The 26,159-nt window shown below is 41.7% G+C and overlaps 1 long non-coding RNA gene across 2 annotated transcripts; it reads right to left on the reverse strand.

The window, feature by feature from the left end:
• Window positions 1-3,455: 3,455 nt before the first annotated feature.
• On the reverse strand, window positions 3,456-13,152 carry LOC122564680. 2 transcript variants are annotated; one of them, XR_006315966.1, is made up of 3 exons: window positions 12,882-13,152; window positions 10,259-10,376; window positions 3,456-4,837 (listed from the first exon to the last, which is right to left on the reverse strand). It is a non-coding gene; the product is annotated as an uncharacterized LOC122564680 (long non-coding RNA). The 2 variants fall into 2 exon arrangements; XR_006315967.1 differs by lacking the exon at window positions 12,882-13,152 and adding an exon at window positions 12,648-12,875.
• Between the last annotated feature and the right edge of the window lie 13,007 nt (window positions 13,153-26,159).

A 26,159-nucleotide genomic window follows, 5' to 3' on the forward strand; every position in this document is an offset into this window, starting at 1 on the left:
GGCAGGCCATTCCATGCCCTTACTACTCTGAGTAAAGAAACTACCTCTGACATCTGTCCTATATCTATCACCCCTCAGTTTAAAACTATGCCCCCTTGTGCTAGCCATCACCATCTGAAGAAAAAAGGCACTCACTGTCCAACCTACCTAATCTTCTGATCATCTTATACATCTGTTGTCACCTCTTAATCTTTTTCTAACAAAAAACATCCTCAAGTCCCTCATCCTTTCCTCATAAGACCTTCCCTCCTTACCAGGCAACATCCTGATAAATCTCCTCTGCACCTTTTCCAATGTTTCCACTTCCTTCCTATAATGCGGTGACCAGAACTGCATGCAATACTCAAAGTGTGGTCACACCAGAGTTTTGTACAGCTGCAACATGACCTTATGGTTCCAAATCTCAATTCTCTGCTAATAAAAGGTAACACACTGCGTGCCTTCTTAACAATCCTATCAATCTGGGTGGCAATTTTCAGGGATTCATGTACACGGACACAGATCTCTGCCATTCCACACTGCCATGAATTTTACTATTACGCCAATACTCTGTATTGCTGTTACTCCTTCCAAAGTGAATCACCTCACACGGTTTTGCATTTAAACTCCATTTGACACCTCTCAGCCCAGCTCTACAGCTTATCTATTCCTGAAGAAGGGCTTATGCCCGAAACATCGATTCTCCTGCTCCTCGGATGCTGCCTGGCATGTGTTTTTCCAGCATCACGTTTCAATTCTGGTCTCCAGCATCTGCAGTCCTCACTTTCTCCTAGCTTATCTATTTCCCTCTTGTAACCTACAGCATCCTTTGTGACTATCCACAACTCCACTGACCTTAGTGTCATCTGCAAATTTACTAACTCATCCTTCTATACCCTCATCCAGGTCACTTATAAAAATGACAAATAGCAGTGGACCCAAAACAGATCCTTGTAGTACACCACTAGTAACTGAACTCCTGGATGAACATTTCTCATCAACTACCACCTTCTTCTTTCAGCTAGTCAATTTCTGATCCAAACTGCTAAATCACCCTCAATCCCATTCCTCAGTATTTTGTGCAATAGCCTACCGTGGGGAACTGCATAAAATGTCTTACTAAAATCCATGTACATTCCTGAAGAAGGGCTTATGCCCGAAACGTCGATTCTCCTGTTCCCTGGATGCTGCCTGACCTGCTGCACTTTTCCAGCAACACATTTCCAGCTCCATGTACATCACATCAACCGTTTTACCCTCATCCACCTGTTTGGTCACCTTCTCAAAGAAAGCAAGATTTGTGAGGTATGACCTACGCTTCACAAAACAATGTTGACTATCCCTTCTCAACTCTCTAGATGATTATAAATCCTAATCTCTTCTAATCCTTCCCAATACTTTATCCAGAATCAAAGTAAGGCTTACTGGTCTATAACCAGCAGGGCCGTCTCTACTCCCCTTCTAGAACAAGGGGACATTTGCTATCCTCCAGTCTTCTGGCCCTATTCCTATAGACAATGACGACATTAAGGATCAAAGCCAAAGCTTTTGCAATCTCCTCCCTACCTTCCCAGAGAATCCTAGGATAAATCCCATCTGGCGATTTATCTATTTTCATACTCTCCAGAATTGCTAACAACTCCTCCTTATGAACCTCAATCCCATCTAGTCTAATAACTCAGTATTCTCTTTAACAACAGTCTTTTTCCAGTGTGAATACTGAAAAAAAATTCATTTTGCGCCTCGCCGATCTTCTCAGACTCCACATACAACTTCCCACTATTATCCTTGATTGTCCCTAATCTTACTTTAGTCATTCTTTAATTCCTGATATACCTATTGAAAACTTTAGGTTTCCCTTGATCTTACCTGCCAACGACGTCTTATGTCATCTCCTGGCTCTTCTAAGCCCTCTCTTTAGGTCCATCCTGGCTAACTTGTAATTTCCAAGCACCTTCACTGAGCCTTCATGTCTCATTCTCACATAAGCCTCCTTCTTCCTCTTGACTAGAGATTCAACTTCTTTAGTAAACCACGGTTCCCTTGATCGACCATTTCCTCCCTGCCTGACAGCTTCATGTTTATCAAGAACACGCAGAAGCTGTTCCTTCAAAAAGCTCCACATTTCAATTGTGCCCACCTCTTGCAGCTTCGTTCCCGATTCTATGCATCCTAAATCTTGCCTAATTGCATCGTAATTGCCTTTCCCCCAGCTATAACTCTTGCCCTGCCATATATACCTGTTTTTTTCTATCGCTAAAGTAAATGTAACGGAATTGGGATCACTATTACCAAAGTGCTCACCTACCTCCAAATCTAACTCCTGGTCTGGTTCACTACCCAATACCAAATCCAATGTGGCCTCACCCCTTGTTGGCCTGTCTACATACTGTATCAAGAAACCCTTTTGCACACATTGGACAAAAGCTAATCCATCTAAAATACTCAAACGATAGTATTTCCAGTCAATATACTACCGTTACTCTCACACCTATCCAGAATTATCTTTGCTATCCTTTCCTCAACATCACTGGAACATTTGGGAGGACTGCAGAAAACTCCCAACAGGGTGACCTCTCCTTTCCTGTTTCTAACCTCAGCCCACACTATCTCAGGAGACGAGTCCTCGTCAAACGCCCTTTCAGCCATCGTAATGCCGTCCTTGACTAACATCGCCACAGCTTCCCCTCTTTTACCATCTTTCCTGTCCTCAATGAAACATCTAAATCCCAGAACCTGCATTAACCATTCCAGTCCCTGCTGTATCCATGTCTCCGAAACAGCCACAACATCGAAGTTCCAGGTACCAACCCATACTGCAAATTCACCTACCTTATTCTGGATGCTCCTGGCATCGAAGTCGACACACTTCAAACCACCTTCCTGTCTGCTGGTACACCATTGCGACGTTGAAACATTATTTATGATGTCACTTCTCAGCCTCCTGGTCACTGGAACTATAATTCATGTTCCCATCCTCCTGATGAATTAGTTTAAACCCTCCCGAAGAGTATAAGCAAACCCCCACCCCCAAGAATATTGGTACCCTTCTGGTTCAGGTGTCGACCATCCTGTTTGTAGAGGTCCCACTTACTCCCAATTATCCAAGTATTTGAAACCCTCCTTCCTGCACCATCCCTATAGCCACGTGTTCAATGCCTCTCTCTCCCCTATTCCTTGTCTTGTTAGCATGTGGCACAGGTAACAAACCAGAGATAAAAACTTTGTTTGTTCTAGCTCGAAGCTTCTTAGCTCCCTAAAATCCCCATCCCTATTCTTATATATGTCATTGATACCACAATTTGGGGCTGTTCCCCCCCACTCCCCAAAATCCCAAAAACACGATCAGAGACATCCCGAATCCTGGATCCTAGGAGGCAACACACCAACTGTGAGTCTCTCTCATTCCCACAGAACCTCCTGTGTGTCCCCCTAACTAAGGAGTCCCCAGTGACTAATGCTCTGCTCCTTTCCCCTCTTTCCCATTTGAGCAACAGGGACAGATTCTGTGCCAGAGACCTGTACCCCATGGCTTACCCCTGATAAGTCACCCCTGTCAAACAATATAACTATTATTAAAGAAATGGCCACAGGGGAACCCTGCACTGTCTGCTGATTCCCTTTCCGTCCCCTGACTGTAACCCATTTGCTTTTTATTTGTACCTGAGGTGTGGCTACCTCCCTGTAACCCCTCTCAATTAAAAACTCTTCAATTCTCTACTATCCTTAATAAGTATTAGAATTGAAAAAATATTGACAACTGATCCTGCAATTTCCATTCTTATGTCCCTGACTCGAATGCATCTTCTACAGTCTCAGTTGATAGTTAACTTTAATAGTAGACAACATTCCATACATCCTCATCAACCATTAACAAAATCCAAAGTCTGTAGTCACTTTTCAACTCGCTAGTGTTTCAACCAATGGGATAACTGAGGGTCTCTCTTCTTGCACTGGGAACAATGAAATGTCCTCTCTCCAGTGTGAACTCGCTGGTGTACTATGGAGTTGAGATGATCATTTTAACCAGACCCCAGTTAGAGCATCTAAATAGTCTTTTGTCAGTGTGAACATGTTGATGGGACATCAGGTCCCGAGAAGTATTACAGCACTTCAGGTCCCTCTTCATTGTGGACACGCTGGTGTCTTAGCAGGTCAGATGAGACAGCGAATCCCCTCCCACACTCAGAGCAGGTAAATGGCCTCTCCCCTGTGTGGACTCGCTGGTGTGACAGCAAACTGGATAACTGAGTGAATCCTTTCCCACACACAGAGCAGATGAATGGCCTCTCTCCAGTGTGAACTCGTTTATGTTTTAGCAGGTTGGATGAGTGAGTGAACCCCTTTCCACACTCAGTGCAAATAAATGGCCTCTCCCCAGTGTGAACACGGTGATGTCCCTGCAAGTGGGTTGACTGAGTGAATCCTTTCCCACACTGAGAGCAGGTAAATGGTCTCTCCCCTGTGTGGATCCGCTGGTGTTTCAGGAGATGAGTTGATTGAGTGAATCCTTTCCCACATCTGGTGCAGGTGAATGGCCTCTCCCCAGTGTGACTGCGCCTGTGCATTTCCAGCTTTGAAGGTGATTTAAATCCCTTCCCACAGTCCCCGCATTTCCACGGTTTCTCCCCAGCATGATTGCACTTATGTTTCGACAGACCAGATGATTGCCTGAAACCTCGTCCACACAAAGAACACACATACGGTTTCTCCTGACACTGAATGGTTCTTTTTCTTTCCATGCTCAACATCCAATGATATTCAGGTACTGGTAAATTGGACAACTCGGTCAGATCCTGATGTAATGTTTGGTTTCAGACTCCAAACTGTAGAAATCTCTTCTTAATACCCTGTGAAACTGATTTAAATTAGAAAGAGTGAATGAGACAAAGCCATAAAAATACAAAGGTAGATTGTGAAATTGAGCTGAACAAAACGGACAATTTGTAAGGTCAACCCTTTGGGGGATAAAAAGTGACCATGAAAGCCGCTGATTGATAAAAACCCAAATGATTCATTTAAATCCATCAGGGAAAGGAGTTTGCCACCTGTCTGGTCCGACGCAAACCTCTGGTGGCTCTGGGAGGAGATGAAACGAGTACAAATAATGGATCTTACACATCTACAACTTGATCAGATCTTTGACAGAACATCCCAAACTCCCAATGTCTATCTACAAGTATCAGAGTGCAGTTGGAGGTGATGGTGTTCACATAAGTTAATGTCCAAATCCAAATTTCCATCTCACCCGACTTCATGCTCTGTTGCGCACCCATTCCTTTCTTACCTCTCAAATACATTAACACACTCTCGACAGGCCTCGCTGTTGCTACCACTAACTTTGAGTGCATCCAAATCTCTGTTGCCCATGTGTAGACTCACAATAAGTCCAGTTAATCTACCATCCCTGTAATCAGCGAACTACAAAAGCTATTGTTTTAAAAAGTACCAATATTTTTATATTGTTGTGCTCATTTTCCTTCCTGGTAATGATTATATCTGTTTTTCTGTGCTCCCTTTCAGTCACAGAACCTTTAGATATTCCTTCTTTTAGGAGTATTGGAGGAAATGCCACTGAATTTTTCAGGGTAGAATTAGACCCTTTCTGATGACAAGGATATAAACTGGGATGACATCAGACAGGGAAGTGGGATTAAGACCACAACCAGATTTGAATGAACTTATTGAATATTCAGTGAAACCAATCTTTTACACCAATGTGTTATTCACTGCCTTAATATTTACTTCTGTTTCCCAGTGCCAGATGTTGCACTATTTTGTTACATAAACAATTCATTATAAATACAAAGTAGTGATACTGACGTAGACATGATGAATATACACCCACTATTAAAAACACGGGAAATTCAAAAATGGTGGAGAGGACACCAAAGAGGGAAGAGGTGATACAGTTATGAATGGACATGAATTTAGATCCACAATAATGGAGTTACACTAGCCCAGAGTCAAGGAACTTTTCAGAGAAAACAGACCAGAGTGCTAAAACTTCCAAATTCTAGATGAATGGTCAGAAATACATTCCTCTGAAACAGTATCAATTTTCAATTTTGAAACCTCTTCTTGAAGCCAGTAGCTTTAAAAAAAAACCATCAGAAACAATTGGAGTCACAGGAAAATATCTCAGCTAAGGAAATCCCCAGGGAGGGGGTGATGTCACTATGCAATTATCACTGTGTGATGATATCACAGTGAAAGTAACTCCCTGAAGGATGAGACTGAGGAGTTGACCGTGGGAAATACTGAAATAACAGAATGAATCAATATTTTGCCTCATTTCTCATTGGGGAGGAAACTAACATTAATAGTTCCAGGTAATGCAGTTGTTATAGAAAAGGGAGCATTTTAGAACAATCACCATGACGGAAAAAGTATTGAGCAAACTATTGGGATTGAAGGCAGACAAATGGGTGGACAGTGGCTCAATGTTATAACTTTCTAAAATTTCCTGGATATGGAAATACCCCAGAGGAATGGAAAAGTGCTAATATAACACCCTTATTCAAAAAGAGGAGGAGGCAGAAATTGATCATCAAAAGACCAGTTAGCTTACTTAGTCTCTTTGGGAAATTGTTGGAATTCAAAATGATGGGAGTCATAACAGGACATTTGGAAAGTCAAAACGCAGTTCAGAGTCAGCATGGTTTTACCAAGATCAAATTGAGTTTGACTAATCTGCATGAGATTTTCAAAGATGTACCAAGCAAACTGGATAATGGAGATCCTGTGCATGTTGTACATCTGGACTTCCAGAATGCACTGCATTAAGGTATCAAGCAATAGGTTAATACATAAGGTAAGATCACATGGGGTTAGTGATTGTTTATTATCTTGGATGGAGGATTGGCTAATGAAAAGAAAGCAGAGAGTCAGTGGAAAGGGTTCTTTTGTGTTTGGAAAGTTGTATAAAATGGTGTGCCAAGGGTTTCATTCACAGGAGCTAACTATTTAGTGTCTATATTCATGACCTGGACGCAGGGACAGAAGGTACTATTGCACATTTGGCTATGAATATTAAAATGGGTGGAAATATAAGCTGTAATAAATAAATAAAAACATATAAACGGTCACAGATAAATTAAGTGGATGGGCTAGAATATGGCAGATGAAGTTTAATGTGGGTAAGTGTGGGTTTGTCCATTTTGGAAGAAGGAATACAAAGACAATTTATTAACAAAATGGAGAGAAAATTTGGGGTGCTTGTCTGCAGAGGCATTTGTGACCTCATGCATGAATCGCAGAAAATTAGTCCGCAGGTACAGTAAGTAATAAGGACAGCACGATGGCTCAGTGGTTAGCACTGCTGACTCCCAGCACCGGAGTCCCAGGTTCAATTCCAACCTTGGGTGACTGACTGTGTGGAGTTTGCACACTCTCCCCGTGTCTGCGTGGGTTTCCTCCGGGTGCTCTGGTTTCCTCCCACAGTCCAAAGATGTGCAGGTCAGGTGTTTTGCCATGCTAAGTTGCCCATAGTGCTAGCTGCATTAGTCAGAGGGAAATGGGTGTGGGTGGGTTACTCCTCAGAGGATCGGTGTGGACTTGTTGGGCCGAAGGGCCTGTTTCCACACTGTAGGGAATCTAATCAAATCTAATGTAATATCCATGACTCCACAGCTCAACATGGCAAGGAGTTCCAAAGTCTCTCAATCTTTTGAGCGAAGACATTCCTTCTCATCTGAGTCTTAAACTGGCATCCTTAATCGGAGACCATGCCCTCTGGTTCTAGATCCTCCATTATTTATACTGTCAGGCCTCTTAAAGATAGTGTCTGCTTCAATGAAATACCTCTTATTTCTTCTGAACTCCATTGGGTAGGGTACCGAACCTGTTTAGCTTTGGCTCATAACGCAATTCCTCCATACCAGGGATCATCCGAGTGAACCTTCTCTAAACTACCTCCAATGAAATCTTCTCATACATAATCAGGCCAAAATTGCCCACAGTACTCTAGATGTGGTCTCACCAGTATCTTGTGCATTTGCAGTATGACTTCCTTACACTTCTACTCAATCCCTTTAAATAAGGAGCAACATTTCATTAGCTTTCTTGATTAGCTGCTGCATCTGTGTGCCAGTTTTCCGTATTACATGCACAAATAGGACAAACCTGTGTTGCAGCTTTTGCAGTTTTTTTCCATTTAAATGATAATCTGTTCTTTTGTTCTGCCTTCCACAATGAACAACTTTACATCTTACCACATTATCTTCCATTTGACAAGTTTTTGCCCACTAACATCTCTGTAAACTGTCTCTATCCCCTTCAAAGCGTGCCTTGACACCTATTTTTGTCATCTGCAAACTTTGCTACAGTGCATTCACTTCCTTCCTCCAAGTCATTTATATTGTAAAACAGTTGTGGTCCCAGCACTGCTCCCTGTCAAACTCCACTGTCATTGATTACCAGACTGAGAAAGTATCCCTTAAAACACTAGCCCATTAGCCAATTCTTTCTCCATGCCAAAATACTACCCTCAACATCATGGGCTCTTATCTATGACATAACCTTTTGTAAGATATCTTGTCAAATGCCTTTTGGAAGTCCAGATGCACCACATCTCCTGGTTCCCTTCTATGCATTGTTGTTGGGACATTGTCAAAAAACTCCAATAAATTAGTCAAGCACAACTTCCCTTTCATGAAACCATACTCAATCTGCTTGATTACACTGATCTTCCAAATATTCTGCTACTACTTCCTCCATAATGGATTCCAATACTTTTCCAACAATAGACGTTAGGCTAATCAACCTTTTATCTGCTTTTTGCCTTGCTCTCTTTCTGAAGAGGGTAATAGGTGGAGGATTTAAAACAGGCAGGAGGAGAAAATAGTGTTCTCAAAGGTCATGAATCTGTGGAATTAATTACCCCAGAATGAAGACATTGAGTAAATTTAAAGAGAACATCTATGGATTTTTAATGAGCAATCAGTTGAAGGATTATGGAAAACATGCAGGTACATAGAGTTAATGCTAAGTTGATCATACTAAGTGGCAGAGCAGGCCCAAGGGGCTGAATTATCCAGACTTGCTCCTAATTCCTACGTTGCTAACTGCAGTAATTTAATAATGCAATACCTTCTCCTCACTTACAAATCCCAAGACCAAATTTTAAAAACATGTACACGCAAAATGGACTAAAAGCATCCCACAGAAATGTTTGTTCCAAAAGCAGTTATTGCACCATATGCATAACGTCCATTTTGCAAACTGATCATCCCAAAAATCTTCGAGGAGAAAGTGAGGTCTGCAGATGCTGGAGATCAAAGTTGAAACTTTATTGCTGGAACAGCACAGCAGGTCAGGCAGCATCCAGGGAACAGGAGATTCGACGAAATCTACCACTCTTTACAATCAGAAACTAGAAATTCCTGAACCGACTGGGTTCCAAAGGCCTCAACATTAAACTCAACAGCTCCTCCACCATTGTCACTCCAGCTCAAACTGATACATCTTCAGGGTTAAACCCAGCAGCTCCTCTTATATCTCTATTCCAATTCAAATTAAAATTTAACTAATGCTTTCAAAATAGAAAAGGATAAACACCTGAAGTGAAAACAAAAAGTTGTTGGGCTACAGTGAAAGGAAGTGGAGTGAAATTGACTGATTTGCATTGTCAGGCAGCCAGCAGAGCTGTGAGAAATGGCCTCCTTCGATCCTGTAATCATTCCATGAATCTGTGAAAAAGGATCTAAATTGGAGGCAGGGAGTAAACCTTTGGAAACAACAATTCACTGCTGCAAATCAGCTCTTAATTGGTGTTTTTATTTCTAGACTCTGTTCTACAAATAACTCCTGGAATTAAACAATGAAAATATGTTGGTCATCTGAAACAAAAAAAAAGAAATACCAGATAGCTCAGTATTTGACAGAATGCAGAGTTAACATTCAAGGGTATGCAGAATGAATATGGTGAGTGAAAATAGTGCAGAACATGATGATTTACATCAGCTCAGCGGGGGATGATAAATGACTGCTAGCTCAGGAAAAACAATTCCTGATCTTGGGAAGATCAAGGTGGTGAATCAGCAGCATTTAATCAGGAGATGGACAGCAAAGGAAAGCTCATTTAATCACATTTGGTCACAATAACAATATAATACCAGATAAGGTTAAAAAACACATTGCCATTGTATTAAAGTACAGCAACTTAGACAAAGAGATGATCATGATAAGAGTAGTAAACCAAAACCACAGGCTCAGAGCGATACAATGAGAGAACAGCACAATACCCTGAAATTGTGGATGGACACTCAATAATACTCACTTCTGAAACAACTTCATTGATTTCAAATTTAAAACGTCCTGCTTGATGTTGCAGCTGAAAAAGGTAGAAAAACTGTAGCAAAAGAAAAATCTCCAAGTTTTCAAAGATATTCAGCTTCCTGTAAAATAAGATTACAAAAATAAAAAGTGTCAATTAAATTTTTAAAATTTAGAGGAGACAACTTCTCTTTTGGCTGGAGTCTGCTATAAGTAAATCTTTGCTTCCCAATCTCCATTGAAAGGAGTTTCCAAAATCCATCACTGTCATCCCAAATTAGATTTACACAGCATTATTTTACAGACAAGAAAGTTTAATTGCAAGCTTAGGTTGGAGACACTGTGGTGGAAGGAAGATTTGAGAGGAGAGTTCAAGTTTAGAATACATTGTGGAAAGTACATCAATATAAGCTACAGGATGAAGTGGTGTTCCTGCTACGTGATCCTTCTCCTGGAATGACCAGTGAAGCTTTTGTATTGCACTGAGGTTGAGAGTGATGTTGTATCAATGTAAGCTTTTCAGTTTTTTTTAAGTTGACAACAATCCTCACTGTACCTGTTATACTGTTCACTGGTAATCTGGTCTTATGCACATTCTCAGATCACTTTGCGCAACTAAAGGGAGGAATAGTCCCATGACATTTGTGTTCTCATTTTACAACTGTGTAAAATCAGCAGCACAACTATTCCATTCATTAACATCACATGTCCTCTAAGGCACTTTACTGAAATTACATGTCTTCTTGGAAATGATGTACTTCTGTCACTGTTCCAAATTATTTCCTGAACTTTCAAAAACAATCATCACTGCAGAATTGACCAAAATCCATCTGCCTCTAGTTTCCAATTCAAATCCCAAGGATAGTTATGTTACACACCTCTATCACAACAAAAGGTCAGGTGAATTGGCTATGTTATGCTAAATTGCCCTTAGAGTTAGGTGCTTTAATCAGGGAACATAGGGAAATGGCTCTGGGTGAGTTACTCTTTGGAGGGTTGGTGTGGACATGTTGGGGCAAATGGCTTGTTTCCACACTCTACGGAATCTAATCTAATACGTCATCCCCATTTATTTCAAATCATGTGCCTGAACTATCTCATCTTTCAACACAGTCTGAGTAGTATGAAGACATCACTTCATACCTCAGCTACGCCTCCTACATAAATTCCATGTTTGGTTCCTAACTGGCCTTAGTCCTCCTTTCACCAACTTTAAAATTTAAAGTCTACAAAAGTTTGGTATCCAATTATAGTTTGACTGCCAATCTCATTTTTACTCCCTTTTTGATTTTCTATATTTCTTGTTCAACTTCTCCTTTAATAATTTCTATATTCAGACGGATTCTCAACTATATTTTCTCCCTCACATCTGCAATAAGCACTTTTTTTAATGTCTTTGCCATCCCTGCCCCGGCCTCCCTCTTTCCCTGTCTGTCTGCCTCCCCCTGCCCCAGCCTCCCCTTCTCCCTCTCTGCCAGTTCCTCCCCCGGCCTCTGGAATCCTTTGCCCTTCCACTTGACTGTGTCTGAAATATCTCTTTTTCAAAAGGTAGTCTACAATTTTCCATGCCAAACTGTGACTCCATTATATTTGGCATGGGCTGTTCTTACCCCATTGGAATTAAAATAATAGAGTAATACAGCATTAGAAGAACCCTTCAGTCCATCAAATCTGTGAAGCCAAAGCTGCATTAAATCTACATCAGTACCACTTCCAGCACCAGACCCATAATACTGAATATTATAACATTTCAAGTGCTTGTCCAAATCCTGTTAAAAGTTTGAGGTTCCCTACGTCCAGTGTCCTCTCAGGTGGTGCATTGGAGACCCCAGAACCCTCTGGGTGAAATTCATTTTCTTTAAATCCTCTCTTATTCTCCAGTCTTCCACACTGGAATGATGTCTCCTTGTTAATCACACGTTAATTAAGAGGATTTCAGTTGGCTATGATGATTTAATTATTTGTTAGTTGACTATTCCACATTATTTTCATCACCATCAGTCTAAATCTTAAGATACAATGATCCTCATCCTTTAAATATACCTCATTTCCAAGAGCTAGGTCTAGTACTGCCTTCTTTCTCACTAGATGGAAAACACAGTCAGGGTCAAAATCCTGAAACTCCCCCCCAACCACCCCCACCAAATGGACTGCAGTGATTCAAAAAAGCCTCTCTCCACACCCTGGTCTAATTCTGTTACGGTTGGGCGATAAGAGCTGGCCCAGCCAGCAAGGCCCAAATCTTCCATCGGAATATAAAAAACTACAGAACATTTTCCAGAAAACGTTTTTGGTAGTCGTACTGTTCTCTGTCCTTTAAGCAAATATTAACAGATATTTTTTCCCCTATTTTACTGATTGTTATTCCCCATCGAAATCATATCTTTACCCACCATCCCCGAAGGTGGTGAATGCCCCGATCCAGGCCGCAGGAGCGTGCTGCGCATGCGCAGTCCCACCCGGCATCTCACACATGCGCAGTGACTGTGACAACAATGGACGGAGACGCTTCTTTTCCTCAACTATCGGCGGTGAAGATGCGAAACATTGGAGAAAGCGCGAGAGTGGACGGGTGGCTGGGGAAGGTTTATAAATACTTATTAAATATCTCAAACTCGATTAGCAACCTGCAAGTCTCAGATTTCCAATTCTGGTGCCTTTTTCCCGGGAAGAACTGTCTGTTAACGGCTGCCACCTTTGAATTCGCGCTTGCGTGATCAACGCCGTGACGCACATTGTTGGCGGAGCTTCAGCGTCACCGATTCTCACTGGGTCCTAGTGCCCACAGAGCTCGAAATCAATGATTTACAATCCACGTGATATTTTCCACAACTACTAGGTACCTTGAGGAAGGAATGTCTCATATTCTTTGGAAATAACATTCTGGCTTAGTTAGGCAACTTCCAGTTGCTGTTCTCGAAGTCTTGTTGCAAATTTTGACTTCATTTGGTTTGAGTAGATTTTTTTGGGGGGCGGGGAAGGGGGAAAAAGGGGGAAGAACAGACTGGAATTGTCTGTTCTTTCTATTCTGGACTGACAGTGAGAGCTTTTGTAATCTCCTTTTACAAGCTTTTGTTAGATGATATGCCGACTGGAAAATCAAATTTCGGACAGAGTCACTCAATTCTTTCAAACATAAATATCATCAGCCTCTGAATCTACAAGGAGAAGTGGTTGAAATGGTTTTTGTTTTGTCTAAAAGAGACAATATTAAATGTCACCATGTCTGGAAAAACAACATAAACAGATCTGTGTGAGAGAGTTCTGTTACACATTCTGAGAAAGAATAACAGCATTTGCAGTAGAGACAAACTGTACACATGTGCATCACCTGATCATCTAAACTGGAGACACAAGGACACCCGTGCTATCGAGAAACCATTACCGTCTTAACTGTACAATCAGAGGTGCAGTCAGTTAATTGTTCTGACTGTAAGAAGTGCTTTAAAAACAAAAAAAGTCTGCTGCCACAGCAATATACTCGCATGGGGAGAGGCCATTCACTTGGGCTGAGTAGGAAGGGATTCACTTGTCCAACTGGTCTACTATATCTCCAGCAGATTCACACAGGGGAGAGACTGTAAACCTACTGTGTGTGGGGGAAGGCATTCATTAATACATCCAACCTTCTGATACACCAGAAAATTCTCTGATAGACAATTCATCTACTGTGTTTGTGGGAAGGGATTTACCCATTCATGTAACCTTCTGACTCATGAGCAGGTTCACACTGGAGTCAGGCCATTCACCTGTTCTATCAATTTTCCAACCTGCAGACTAAAGGATTCACACTCAGGAAAGGCTGTTTACCTGCTCAGTGTTGGAAGGAATATTCAGACTCATTCTTTCTGGTGAAAAACCAGAGAGCTTAAACTGGAGAGAGGTTGTTCACCTATAATATGTGTGGCAAGGGATTCATTCAGTCATCACACTTGCTAACACACCAGCAAATATGCATGCAGCTGCAAGATCTGAATTCCCCACTTGTTGATGCTTGTCATATACAAGACAAAACCATGTTTATTTTGAATGGCCTGATTTTTTGATTAGATTTTATATTCTGGATAAAATGTAGACAAAATTACTTCTGTTGAAGATATTTTTGGAAACTTTGTCTTTCCCAGCTGAATGTTTAATCTCACCTGGCTGGAGTCTGAAAGGACAATCTGAGAGGAGGAACGTAAGTCAGAAACAGGTCTTCAACCTGGACACAGTCCACCAGGGCCACACAGAGGGACTTTTGGTCTTTCTCATTTGTTTTCACTCAGTTAAGTCCTCACCTTTAATCTTGATGTGTGCAGTGTTGTGGAGTTGAAGGCATGTACTGTATCTTGAAGAGAGAGTGAAGGTGAAAAGCTGGCAAGTCTGTCACGTGACTGACTGCATGCAGAGTATGCTGGATACTTTGAAGTTGTAACATTTACCTGTGAAACAAATAACTGAGTTGGTTTCTATGGTTTCACAACAATTCGAATTCAACCAATAACCAGTTAGAATTATGCCCCAAGATACTAAAACCCAATCAAATTTGATTTTTTACTGTTTTGACAACATCAAACCAATGAGACAATCTGATGTTTTTGGATGTAAAAAGCAAGCATTTTGAGCAGTTAGCCAGAGAGAGATTAAGAGACTGCCATACAGACTGCCCACTGACTATCTCTCTAAAAAGGTACCTTTTCATGTGAAAAATCTGTGCAGCAGAAGACTGAAGATGACCCAGGAAGATACAGAGAAGGATTGACACTGCTTGCTTGTTTTGAAAATTGATGTTTTTGTAAACTGAATAGAGGTGTTATCGGATCAGTATATTGTTGTAGATTGGGAGGTAGGTAAATCCTTAAGACAAAGGAGTGTAGATAGTTGTTGTTTAATGTTCTCTTTTGGAGCTAAAGAAGAAATTGTTAATTTTTCTTAAATAGTGGAATTTGGATAGATCTCTGTCACTCATACTTTAAGAGATTACGAGGTGTGGTGAGCTTTTCTCTGTGTCTGGTTAAATTTGCAGAAGAGTTTACCCAATGTGGTAACAGTAGTCAATTTGGCATAGTCACTCTCGTCTGTGGTTCAGTGATTTGAGGCATGGAATGGCTCCTTTCCAAATGTGTTGATAGTCAGAAAGAATGGTGATGAATATTGGAAACATGCTGAAAAATCAGATTAGTGTCAAACTGTGATCTGATTCAAAATATATTTTAAAAAAGCAATGGAAGGTGGAGATCTGACACAGATTTGTGTAAACACCGAAAGAACTGCAGATACTATAAATAAGGAACAAAAACAATTGCTGAAAAAGCTCAGCAGGTCTAGCAGCATCTGTGGAGATGGGTTCTGAGGAAGGATCACCGGCCCCGAAATGTTAACTCTGATTTTTCTTAAGATGCTGTCAGACTTCCTGAGTTTTTCCAGCAACTTCTGTTTTTGTTTGTGACATAGATTTGAATGTTTGTGACCTGTTCCTCACTGAAAGCGAACAGCAGACTTAAATTTCCAGTCTGAAAATAGTACCGGATCCTTTTTGAACATTTGAACCAGTTTGTGTTACAAGTCTGATTTATTATCCAGAAACCTACTTAAAATACAATAGTTAAAATCTCTAGTTAACATTGCAAATGGAGAAATTTACATGCGTCTGTGTGGTTCTTTGACACTGATAATGCTTTTATTGTCAGGTAAGGAAGAACCCACATTGTGCCCAAGAATTTCTTCTTGAATTGATATGTTAACAGCACACTGTCCTTCTAAATACTTCTCCCCCCTACTGAGGAGTTAATATCAGCTGACATTCCCTGAAAGGCTGATGCAAACAGATTCAAAAGTAACTTTCAAATATATTTGAAAAGTAAGTATGCTAGCAGCTTTGGAGAAAGAAAGATTACAAATTGTTTCAAATAGCTGACACAATAGGCCAAATGGCCTTGTTCTCCTTTCAAATTCCATTACTGCCGAATTTTCACTCAAATCAATGCAATTACATGCGAAGTAGCTGTTTGAGCTATCAGCATTTGGAAATGTAACAGCAGCCGTGTTATCCAATGCTGTAGATACGGAAGGTCACCTTTTCATTATTTGAATCTGATTTCAGACTCATTAGGTTGCAGAATTGACTTCTGCTTCGGAACCTGATCGCAGTTATCAGTTGTTCAGTCGCTGCGATGCTGAAAAACACATGATCTTCTGGCCACCATCTGAGCTAATAAAATTAATTTTGTTCCTGTGGGATTACATTAGAACATGTAAGAATTGATCTTAATCGTACTGTACTAGACCATGTCACACTTAATCTTCCAACAGTTATCATTGCAGTCGATCAGGTTTTGGTTTACTTTAACCTCGAGCTTGGATCAGGAATTTCAGCACAAGAAACTGGTGGTGATAGCGTTCATGGAACCAAGGAAAGCTAAGCTCTCAAGCAAAAAATTGCAGGACTTTGCACCATAAGAACGTAATAAAATAGGAGCAGGAGTAGGCCGTCTGGCATGTCAAGCCTGCTCCGCTATTCAATAGGATCATGACTGATCTGTTCATGGACTTACCTCCACTTACCTGCCCACTTACAATAACCCTTGATTCCTTTACTGTCAAAAATCTTTGTCTTTAAAACATTCAATGAGATATCCTTGACTTCTGCACTAGGTAGGGAATTCCACACATTCACAACCCTTTGGATGAAAACGATCCAGCCCTTAATCTGCTGCTTCTTGTTTTAAGGCTAGGCCCCCTAGTTCTAGTTCCACCCACCAGTGAAAACGACCTCCCTGCTTCTATTCTATCCATTCCCTTCATAATTCCACATGCTTCCATAAGATCCCCTCTCGTTCTTCTAAATTCCACTGAGTTTAGCCCCAGTCTACGCAATGTCTCCTCTTAAGACAACTGTCTCAATCCCAGAATCAACATAGTGAACCTCCTCTGCCCCCTCTCCATTGCCAGGACATTCTTCCTCAAGTAAGGAGACCAAACCTGCATGCAGTGCTCTAGTTGTGGCCTCACCAGCACTGTATACATCTGTAACAACCTCCCTGTTTTAAAACTCCAGCCCTATAGCAATAGAACATAGAACAATACAGCACAGAACAGGCCCTTCGGCCCACGATGTTGTGCCGAACATTTGTCCTAGCTTAAGCACCTATCCATGTATCTATCCAATTGCCGCTTAAAGGTCACCAATGATTCTGACTCTGCCACTCCCACAGGCAGTGCATTCCATGCCCCCACCACTCTCTGGGTAAAGAACCTACCCCTGACAAGCCCCCATACCTTCACCTTAAATTTATGTCCCCTTGTGACACTCTGTTGTACCCGGGGAAAAAGTCTCTGATTGTCTACTCTATCTATTCCCCTAATCATCTTATAAACCTCTATCAAGTCAACCCTCATTCTTCTCCGTTCCAATGAGAAAGCACTCTCAACCTATCCTCGTACGACCTATTCTCCATTCCAGGCAACATCCTGGTAAATCTCCTCTGCACCCTCTCCAAAGCTTCCACATCTTTCCTAAAATGAGGCGACCAGAACTGCACACAGTACTCCAAATGTGGCCTTACCAAGGTCCTATACAGTTGCAACATCACCTCATGACTCTTGAATTCAAGATAATAAGTTTATTTTGCTGTTATTCCTATGATAATGGATTATCTCACATCTATCAACATTGCATGCCACCTGCCAGACACTTGCTCACTTGCTTAACCTATCTCTACCCTCTGCACATTTTGCTCTATCATTCATGTTAGTGTCATTTGTGAACTTTGATGCACTACACTTGGTCCCCAACTTGAAATCATCCCTGTAAATTGTAAACAATTGTAGTCCCAACACTGGGTGGGCGGCACGGTGGCCCAGTGGTTAGCACTGCTGCCTCACAGCGCCTGTAGACCCGGGTTCAATTCCCGACTCAGGCGACTGACTGTGTGGAGTTTGCACATTCTCCCCGTGTCTGCGTGGGTTTCCTCCGGGTGCTCCGGTTTCCTCCCACAGTCCAAAGATGTGCGGGTCAGGTGAATTGGCCATGCTAAATTGCCCGTAGTGTTAGGTTAAAGGGGTAGATGTAGGGGTATGGGTGGGTTGCGCTTCGGCGGGTCGGTGTGGACTTGTTGGGCCGAAGGGCCTGTTTCCACACTGTAAGTAATCTAATCTAATCTAATCTAATTTAACAAAAATTTAACTGATCCCTCAGGCACACCATGGGCTAATGATCCACAAACCAGAAAAACACCCATTTATCCCCACAATTTGCTTTGATATTTAAAAAAAATATCTATTTTCACTAATACATTACCCGTAACACCATGCATATTTATCTTAACTAATCTTCTTCACTGTCCATCACAAAACCAATTTTGATTCCTCCATAAACCTATTAACCAAACCTCTTATATTCTCATCCAAATCATTTATATAAATGATAAACAAAAGTGGACCCAGTAACAATTCGTGTGGAATATGGCTGGTCAGAGGCCTCCAGCCTGAAAAACAACCCTCCATCATCACCCTCTGACCTGTACTGTAAAACCAATTTTGTATGGAGTTTGCAAGCTCACGCTGAATGCCATGTGATCTAACTTTACTAATTAGTCTACTCTGTGGAATCTTATCAAAGGCTTCACTAAAACCTAAACAGACAATGTCTACCTGTCTGCCCTCAATCTTTTTTGGTTACTTCCTGAAAAAACTCAGAGCAACCCCAGAGGGGCCCAAGCTATTCCCAATTCATGTGATACCCTACTGGTTGCTGCCTGCCACTCAGAAAACTGTGCACAGTCCAGGTGCCCCTGTTATAGAAAGGATATTATTAAACTGGAGACGGTTCAGAAAAAGTTTAGCAGGATATTTAGCTGAATGGAGTATTTGAGTTTTCTTCTGACTCTTTCTCAGTTGTCATCCAGTTCTCAATCTATTTCAGTACACTATCTCTAATTCTATGTGCACTGATGTTGCACACTCAGATTTTATTTGCGAAAGCCTTCTGAATGTTCAAGTAATCCACATCAACTGGGCACCCTCTTATCCATTCACTAGTTACATCCCCAGGAAATTTCTGTAGAATTCATCAAAAGCAATTGCCCCTTTCTAAATCCATGCTGACTGTCTGATTTTGGCACTATCTTCCAAATGGTTTGCTATTACCCCTTTTATAGTGGTCTCTAGCATTCTTCCCATCACCAATACCACACTAATTCTCTAGTTTCTCTTTCCCACCCATTTTAAATACTGGGGTTATGTTAGATACTGTCCAATCCACAGGAAAACTTCCAGTGAGTAACTACTGCTATTTCTAAGGTCACTTCCTGAAGTATTCAGGCTCAGGGGATTTATTTGCCTTTAATCCCACTCGTTTCCCTAATATCATTTCCCTATAATTTCTTTCAATTTCTCATTCCCAATAGATGTTGTAATTCTCCATGTTTTTGGAATGTTAGTTTTGTTCTTCCTTTGTGAAGACAAAACTAAACTACATCTTTAATTGGCCTGCCATCTGTTTGACCATATATGCTTCACTCATCTTTTTCTCCTTACAAACCTTTTCAAGCTTTTGCTATCAGTCGGGAATCAAGAGATGAATGATAACATAGAACATAGAACAGTACAGCACAGAACAGGCCCTTCAGCACGATGTTGTGCCGACCATTGATCCTCATGTATGCACCCTCAAATTTCTGTGACCATATGCATGTCCAGCAGTCTCTTAAATGTCCTTGCTTCCACAACTGCTGCTGGCAACGCATTCCATGCTCTCACAACTCTCTGCGTAAAAACCCGCCTCAGACATCCCCTCTATATTTTCCTCCAACCAGCTTAAAACTATGACCCCTTGTGTTAGCCATTTCTGTCCCAGGAAATAGTCTCTGGCTATTGACTCTATCTATGCCTCTCTTTATCTTGTGTACCTCAATTAGGTCCCCTCTCCTCCTCCTTTTCTCCAATGAAAAAAGTCCAAGCTCAGTCAACCTCTCTTCATAAGATAAGCTCTCCAGCCCAGGCAGCATCCTGGTAAACCTCCTCTGAACCGTCTCCAAAGCATCCACATCTTTCCTATAATAAGGCGACCAGAACTGGAGGCAGTATTCCAAGTGCGGTTTAACCAAAGTTTTATAGAGCTGCAACAAGATCTCACAACTCTTAAACTCAATCCCCCTGTTAATGAAAGCCAAAACACCATATGCTTTCTTAACAACCCTGTCCACTTGGATGGCCATTTTAAGGGATCTATGTACCTGCACGCAAAGATCCCTCTGTTCCTTCACACTGCCAAGAATCCTATCCTTAATCTTGTACTCAGCTTTCAAATTCGACCTTCCAAAATGCATCACCTCGCACTTATCCAGGTTGAACTCCATCTGCCACCTCTCAGCCCATCTCTGCATCTTGCCAATGTCCCGCTGCAGCCTACAACAGCCCTCTATATTGTCAACGACACCACCAACCTTTTTGTCATCTGCAAACTTGCTGAACCCATCCTTCAATCCCCTCATCCAAGTCATTAATAAAAATTACAAACAATAGAGGCTCAAGGACAGAGCCCTGTGGAACACCACTCACCACTGACTTCCAGGCATTAAAACCATTAAAACCGTTGTCAATACATTGGAAAAATCCACCTGGTTCACTGATGTCATTTCGGGAAGGAAACTGCTGTCATTACCCAGTCTGATTGACATATGACTGCAGACCCACATCAATGCAGTTGGCTCAACTGCCCTCTGACAATTAGAGATTGGCAATACATTCTCACCTCGTCAGCAACACCCACTTCCTAGGATTGATAGAATAGAATCCTGATAGAGTGGAAACAGGCCCTTCGGCCCAACAAGTCCACACTGATCCTCCGAACAGTAACCCACCCAGACCCATTCCCCTACTCTATCGTCCTATATTTACCCCTGACTAATGCACCTAACCAACACATTCCTGAACACTACGGGCAATTTAGCATGGCCAATTCACCTGACCTGCACATCTTTGGATTGTGGGAGGAAACCCGAGCACCTGGAGGAACCCATGGAGACACTGGGAGCTATATGCAAAATCCACACAGTCGCCGAGGTTAGAATTGAACCCAGGACCTTGGTGCTCTGAGGCAGCATTGCTAACCACTGAGCCACCATGGCACCACATTTGCTTTTATAAACAAAGATTTATATGGTGTCTTTAAGCTTGTTGTCATATTCTGTTCCCCCCACCCTTCAACAATTTAAGAAATGGGGTAAGGAAAAGCCAGGAAACAATAGATCAGTGAGCCTGACAATCAGTGGTAAGTAAATTGTTGGAGGGGTTCCTGAGGGATGCGATTTACAATTATTTGGAAAGGCAAGGACTGATTAGGGAGAGCTGAAAATGTGCTGCTGGAAAAGCGCAGCAGGTCAGGCAGCATCCAAAGAGCAGGAGAATCGACGTTTCAGGCATGAGCCCTTCTTCAGAAATCTTTTAGGGAGAGTCAACATGGCTTTGTATGTGGGAGTTCATGTCCCACAAACTTGATTGAGTTTTTTTAAAGTAACAAAGAAGACTGATGAAGGAAGAACAATGGATGCAATCTATATGGACCTCAGTAAGGCATTCGATACGGTTCCTCATAGTAGACTAGTTAGCAAGGGTAACTCAGATGGAATACAGGAAGATTCATCCATTTGGATACAGAACTGGCTCAAAGATAGGAGACTGAGAGTGACAGTGGAGAGTTGCTTTTCAGATTGGAGGGCTGTGACCAGCGGTGCGCCGCAAGGATTGGTGCTCGGTCCACTACTTTTTGTGATTTATATAAATGATTTAGATGTGAACATGGAAGGTATGGTAGTGAGCTTGCAGATGACACCAAAATTGGAGGTGTAGTGAAGAATGTTATCTCAGAGTACATTGATCATATGGGCTGATAGGCCAAGGGCTGAATATGTGTTGCTGGAAAAGCGCAGCAGGCCAGGCAGCATCCAGGGAACAGGAGAATCGACGCCTCGGGCACAAGCCCTTCCTCAGGAATCCTGAGGAAGGGCTTGTGCTCGAGGTGTCGATTCTCCTGTTCCCTGGATGCTGCCTGGCCTGCTGCGCTTTTCCAGCAACACATTTTCAGCTCTGATCTACAGCATCTGCAGACCTCACTTTCTCCTGATAGGCCAAGGGGCACATAGAGTTTAATTTAGATAAATTTTGGAAAGGCAAATCAGACCTGGACTTATACACTTAATGGTAAGATCCTGAGGAGCGTTACTGAATAAAGGGACCTTAAGGTGCAGGTTCATAGTTCCTTGAAAGTAGAGTTGCAGATAGATAAGATAGTGAAGAAGGCATTTGGTATGCTTTCCTTTATTGGTCAGAGCATTGAGTATAGCAATTGGGAGGTCATGTTGAGGCTGTTCAGGACATTAGTTAGGCCACTTTTGGAATACTGCATTCAATTCTGGTCTCCCTGCTATAGGAAGTGTTATGAAGGTGTGGGTCTGCTATACCTTTAAGAGTAAAAGCTAGTAGACAGCACCAAGTCTTCTCAATAAGACACAGCATGTGTTCCAGCTACTGGGGTAGCTGGTTGCCTGGAAACGATAAATCAAATTCGAATTAGGCAATCAGTTTAAATTATACCTAGGATTATGTGGGAAGCAAGAGAGGAAATTGCAGAACCGTTGACAATGATCTTTTCGTCTTCACTGGCAACGGGGGTGGTACCAGGGGACTGGAGAGTGGCGAATGTTGTGCCCCTAATCAAAAAATGGAATGGGATAACCCTGAGAATTACGGGCCAGTTAGTCTTACTTCGGTGGTAGGCAAAGTAATGGAAAGGGTATTGAGGGATAGGATTTATGAGTATCTGGAAAGACACTACTTGATTAGGGACAGCCAGCACGGATTTGTGAAGGGTAGGTCTTGCCTTACAAGTCTTATTGAATTCTTTGAGGAGGTGACCAAGCATGTGGATGAGGGTAGAGCAGTGGATGTAGTGTACATGGATTTTAGTAAGGCATTTGATAAGGTTCCCCATGGTAGGCTTATATGGAAAGTCAGGAGGCATGGGATAGAGGGAAATTTGGCCAGTTGGATAGAAAACTGGCTAACCGGTCGAAGTCAGAGAGTGGTGGTAGATGGTAAATATTCAGCCTGGAGCCCTCTTACAAGTGGAGTTCTGCAGGGATCAGTTCTGGGTCCTCTGCTGTTTGTAATTTTTATTAATGATTTGGAAGAGAACTGCCACTAGACCAACAGATGTAGACTGCTAGTCAGAACTCTGAGAGGTACCTGTCTAGAGAAGGAGTTTGCACAGAGAAAAGTCTCAACACTGACCTGGAGAGCCAATCTACTGACGAAGATAAAGAGAAGATTCGACTGCTGGCTGGTTTCGACCATTGATCTCAAGCATCTTTCTTTGTACTCTGAAAGACCCCAACGAGTCGGGAGGTTACACCTAATTCCCATTCAGCTCAAATATATAGGTTGTCCCGATGACACCCTCAGTCAAATATTGCCTTTATATCGTGGCCATTCACTCTTCCCTGAGCCCCTATGTTCAACTCTTGTTCATATCAATAGGTGACGGTGCATTTCTTCTCACAGAGGATAATAGCTTTAAATTAAGGTTGTGTAGGTATAGGACAGATGTTAGGGGTAGGTTCTTTACTCAGCGAGTCGTGGGGGCATGGAATGCGCTGCCTGTGGGAGTGGCAGAGTCAGAATCATTGGCGACCTTTAAGCGGCAATTGGATAGGTACATGGATGGGTGCTTAAGCTAGGACAAATGTTCGGCACAACATCGTGGGCCGAAGGGCCTGTTCTGTGCTGTATTGTTCTATGTTCTATATACCCTGAAAAATTCCAATGAAGTTTGAATTGACTATACTGACAATCTTTAAAGCCAATGTCACAATCCGATGCTTTTGGGAATAAGACCGGGATAATTGAACAGTCGGAGGAGAACTGCCACTAGACCAACAGATGTAGACTGCTAGTCAGAACTCTGAGAGGTACCTGTATAGAGAAGGAGTTTGCACAGAGAAAAGTCTCAACACTGACCTGGAGAGCCAATCTACTGACGAAGATAAAGAGAAGATTCGACTGCTGGCTGGTTTTAAAATTTGAATGTTTTTGTAAATCTCAATTGGGAATTTTATCAGATGAGTATTATAGAAGTGAAGGTAAAAGATAGGTTAGAGGAAGGAATTGTAAATAGTTGTTAGTTAATTATTCTCTGTTATACTTTAAGAAATAAAGTACTTTAAATAGTTATTGGCCACTCAAAGTTTTACAGATTACTGCATTGGATAAATCGTTTCTGTGTTGCTGGTTTTAAATTAAGCAGGAGGGTTTGCCCCAAATCGTAACGCAAGGATGTTATGAAACTTGAAAGGGTTCAGATAATATTAACAAGGAATTTGGATGATTTAAACCATAGGGAGAGGCTAAATAGGTTGGAGAATGTAGAGAGCATAGGTTTAAGGTGAAAGGGCAAAGACTTAAAAGGAACGTATGGCACAACTTTTTCGCAGAGGATGGTGCATGTATGGAATGAGCTGCCGCAGGAATTGGTGGAAGCTCTACAATTACAAAATTTAAAAAGCATCTGGATGGGTATATGAATAGCAAGGGTTTAGAGGGATATGGGCCAAATGCTGACTTATAGGACTAGATTAATTTAGGATATCTGGCCAGCACTGATGAGTTAGACTGAAGGGTCTGTTTCCATGTTGTACAGCTCTATGACTCTAATCCCTATCTCTATCTTTGTAGAAATCTAAACTGTTCTAAATCCTCAGGTCTATTATGTTATTTTGCTAATTTGTATGCTTCTTTGTTAGATTTAATACCAACCATAATTTCCCTTATTTGCCATGGTCTGGCCATATTTCCTGTATGGTTTTTATCTCAGTCTGAGATGAATCATTTTTGTAGCTTATCCATGCACCCTTTTTCTGCTTGCCATTACCTATTTCTCATCATCCATTGAAATACTGATGCAAAGTTTATCACACCAAGCTTATGCCTCATACCATTATAATTTCAATTAGCGAGTTTTGAGAGGATTTGTAGCTCAAGTTGAGGTTCTGGATGTAAGTTTGCTCGCTAAGCTGGAATGTTCGTTTTCAGATGTTTCTTCACTATACTAGGTAAATCATCAGTGAGCCTCTGGTGAAGCACTGGTGTTATGTCCTGCTTTCTCTTCATATGTTTAGGTTTCCCTTGGGTTGGTGATGTCATTTTCAGTTTTTTTTTTAGGGTGGTAAATGGAGTCCAAATCAATGTGTTTGTTGATAAAGTTACGTTTGGAATGCCCATGCTTCTAGGAATTCTTATGCATGTCTCTATTTGGCTTGTTGTAGAATGGATGTGTTGACCCAGTCGAAGTGGTGTCCTTCCTCATCTGTATGTAAGGATACTAGTGAGGGTGGTTCATGACTTGTGGCTAGTTGATGTTCATGTATCCTGGTGGCCAGTGTTTTGCCTGTCTGTCCAATGTAGTGTTTGTTACAGTTCTTGAAGGATATTTTGTAAATGACGTTCGTTTTGCTTGTTGTCTGTCTAAGGTCTTTTAAGTTCATTAGCTGCTGTTTCCGTGTGTTAGTGGGTTTGTGGGCTACCACGATGCCAAGAGGTCTGAGTAGTCTGGCAGTCATTTGAAATGTCATTGATGTAGGGGAGAGCAGCTAGGGTTTCTGGGCATGTTTTGTCTGCTTGTTTAGGTTTGTTGCTGAGAAGTTGGTGTTCATGTATTCATTGGGTTCCCTTTCATTTTGAATATGCTGTATAGGTGATTTTCCTCTGCTCTTTGTAGTTCCTCTGTGCTGCAGTGTGTGGTGGTTCATTGAAGTAATGTCCTAATGCAGTTTTGTTGGTTCATTCTCAATTAGATTGCCAATTATACCTTTCTCATTACCTAATACTCAGTTGCTTCCTCAATGCATTATTTCACAAAATGACTTTTT

The sequence above is a fragment of the Chiloscyllium plagiosum genome, chromosome 30, assembly GCF_004010195.1.
Source record: "Chiloscyllium plagiosum isolate BGI_BamShark_2017 chromosome 30, ASM401019v2, whole genome shotgun sequence".
Classification (NCBI taxonomy): domain Eukaryota; kingdom Metazoa; phylum Chordata; class Chondrichthyes; order Orectolobiformes; family Hemiscylliidae; genus Chiloscyllium; species Chiloscyllium plagiosum.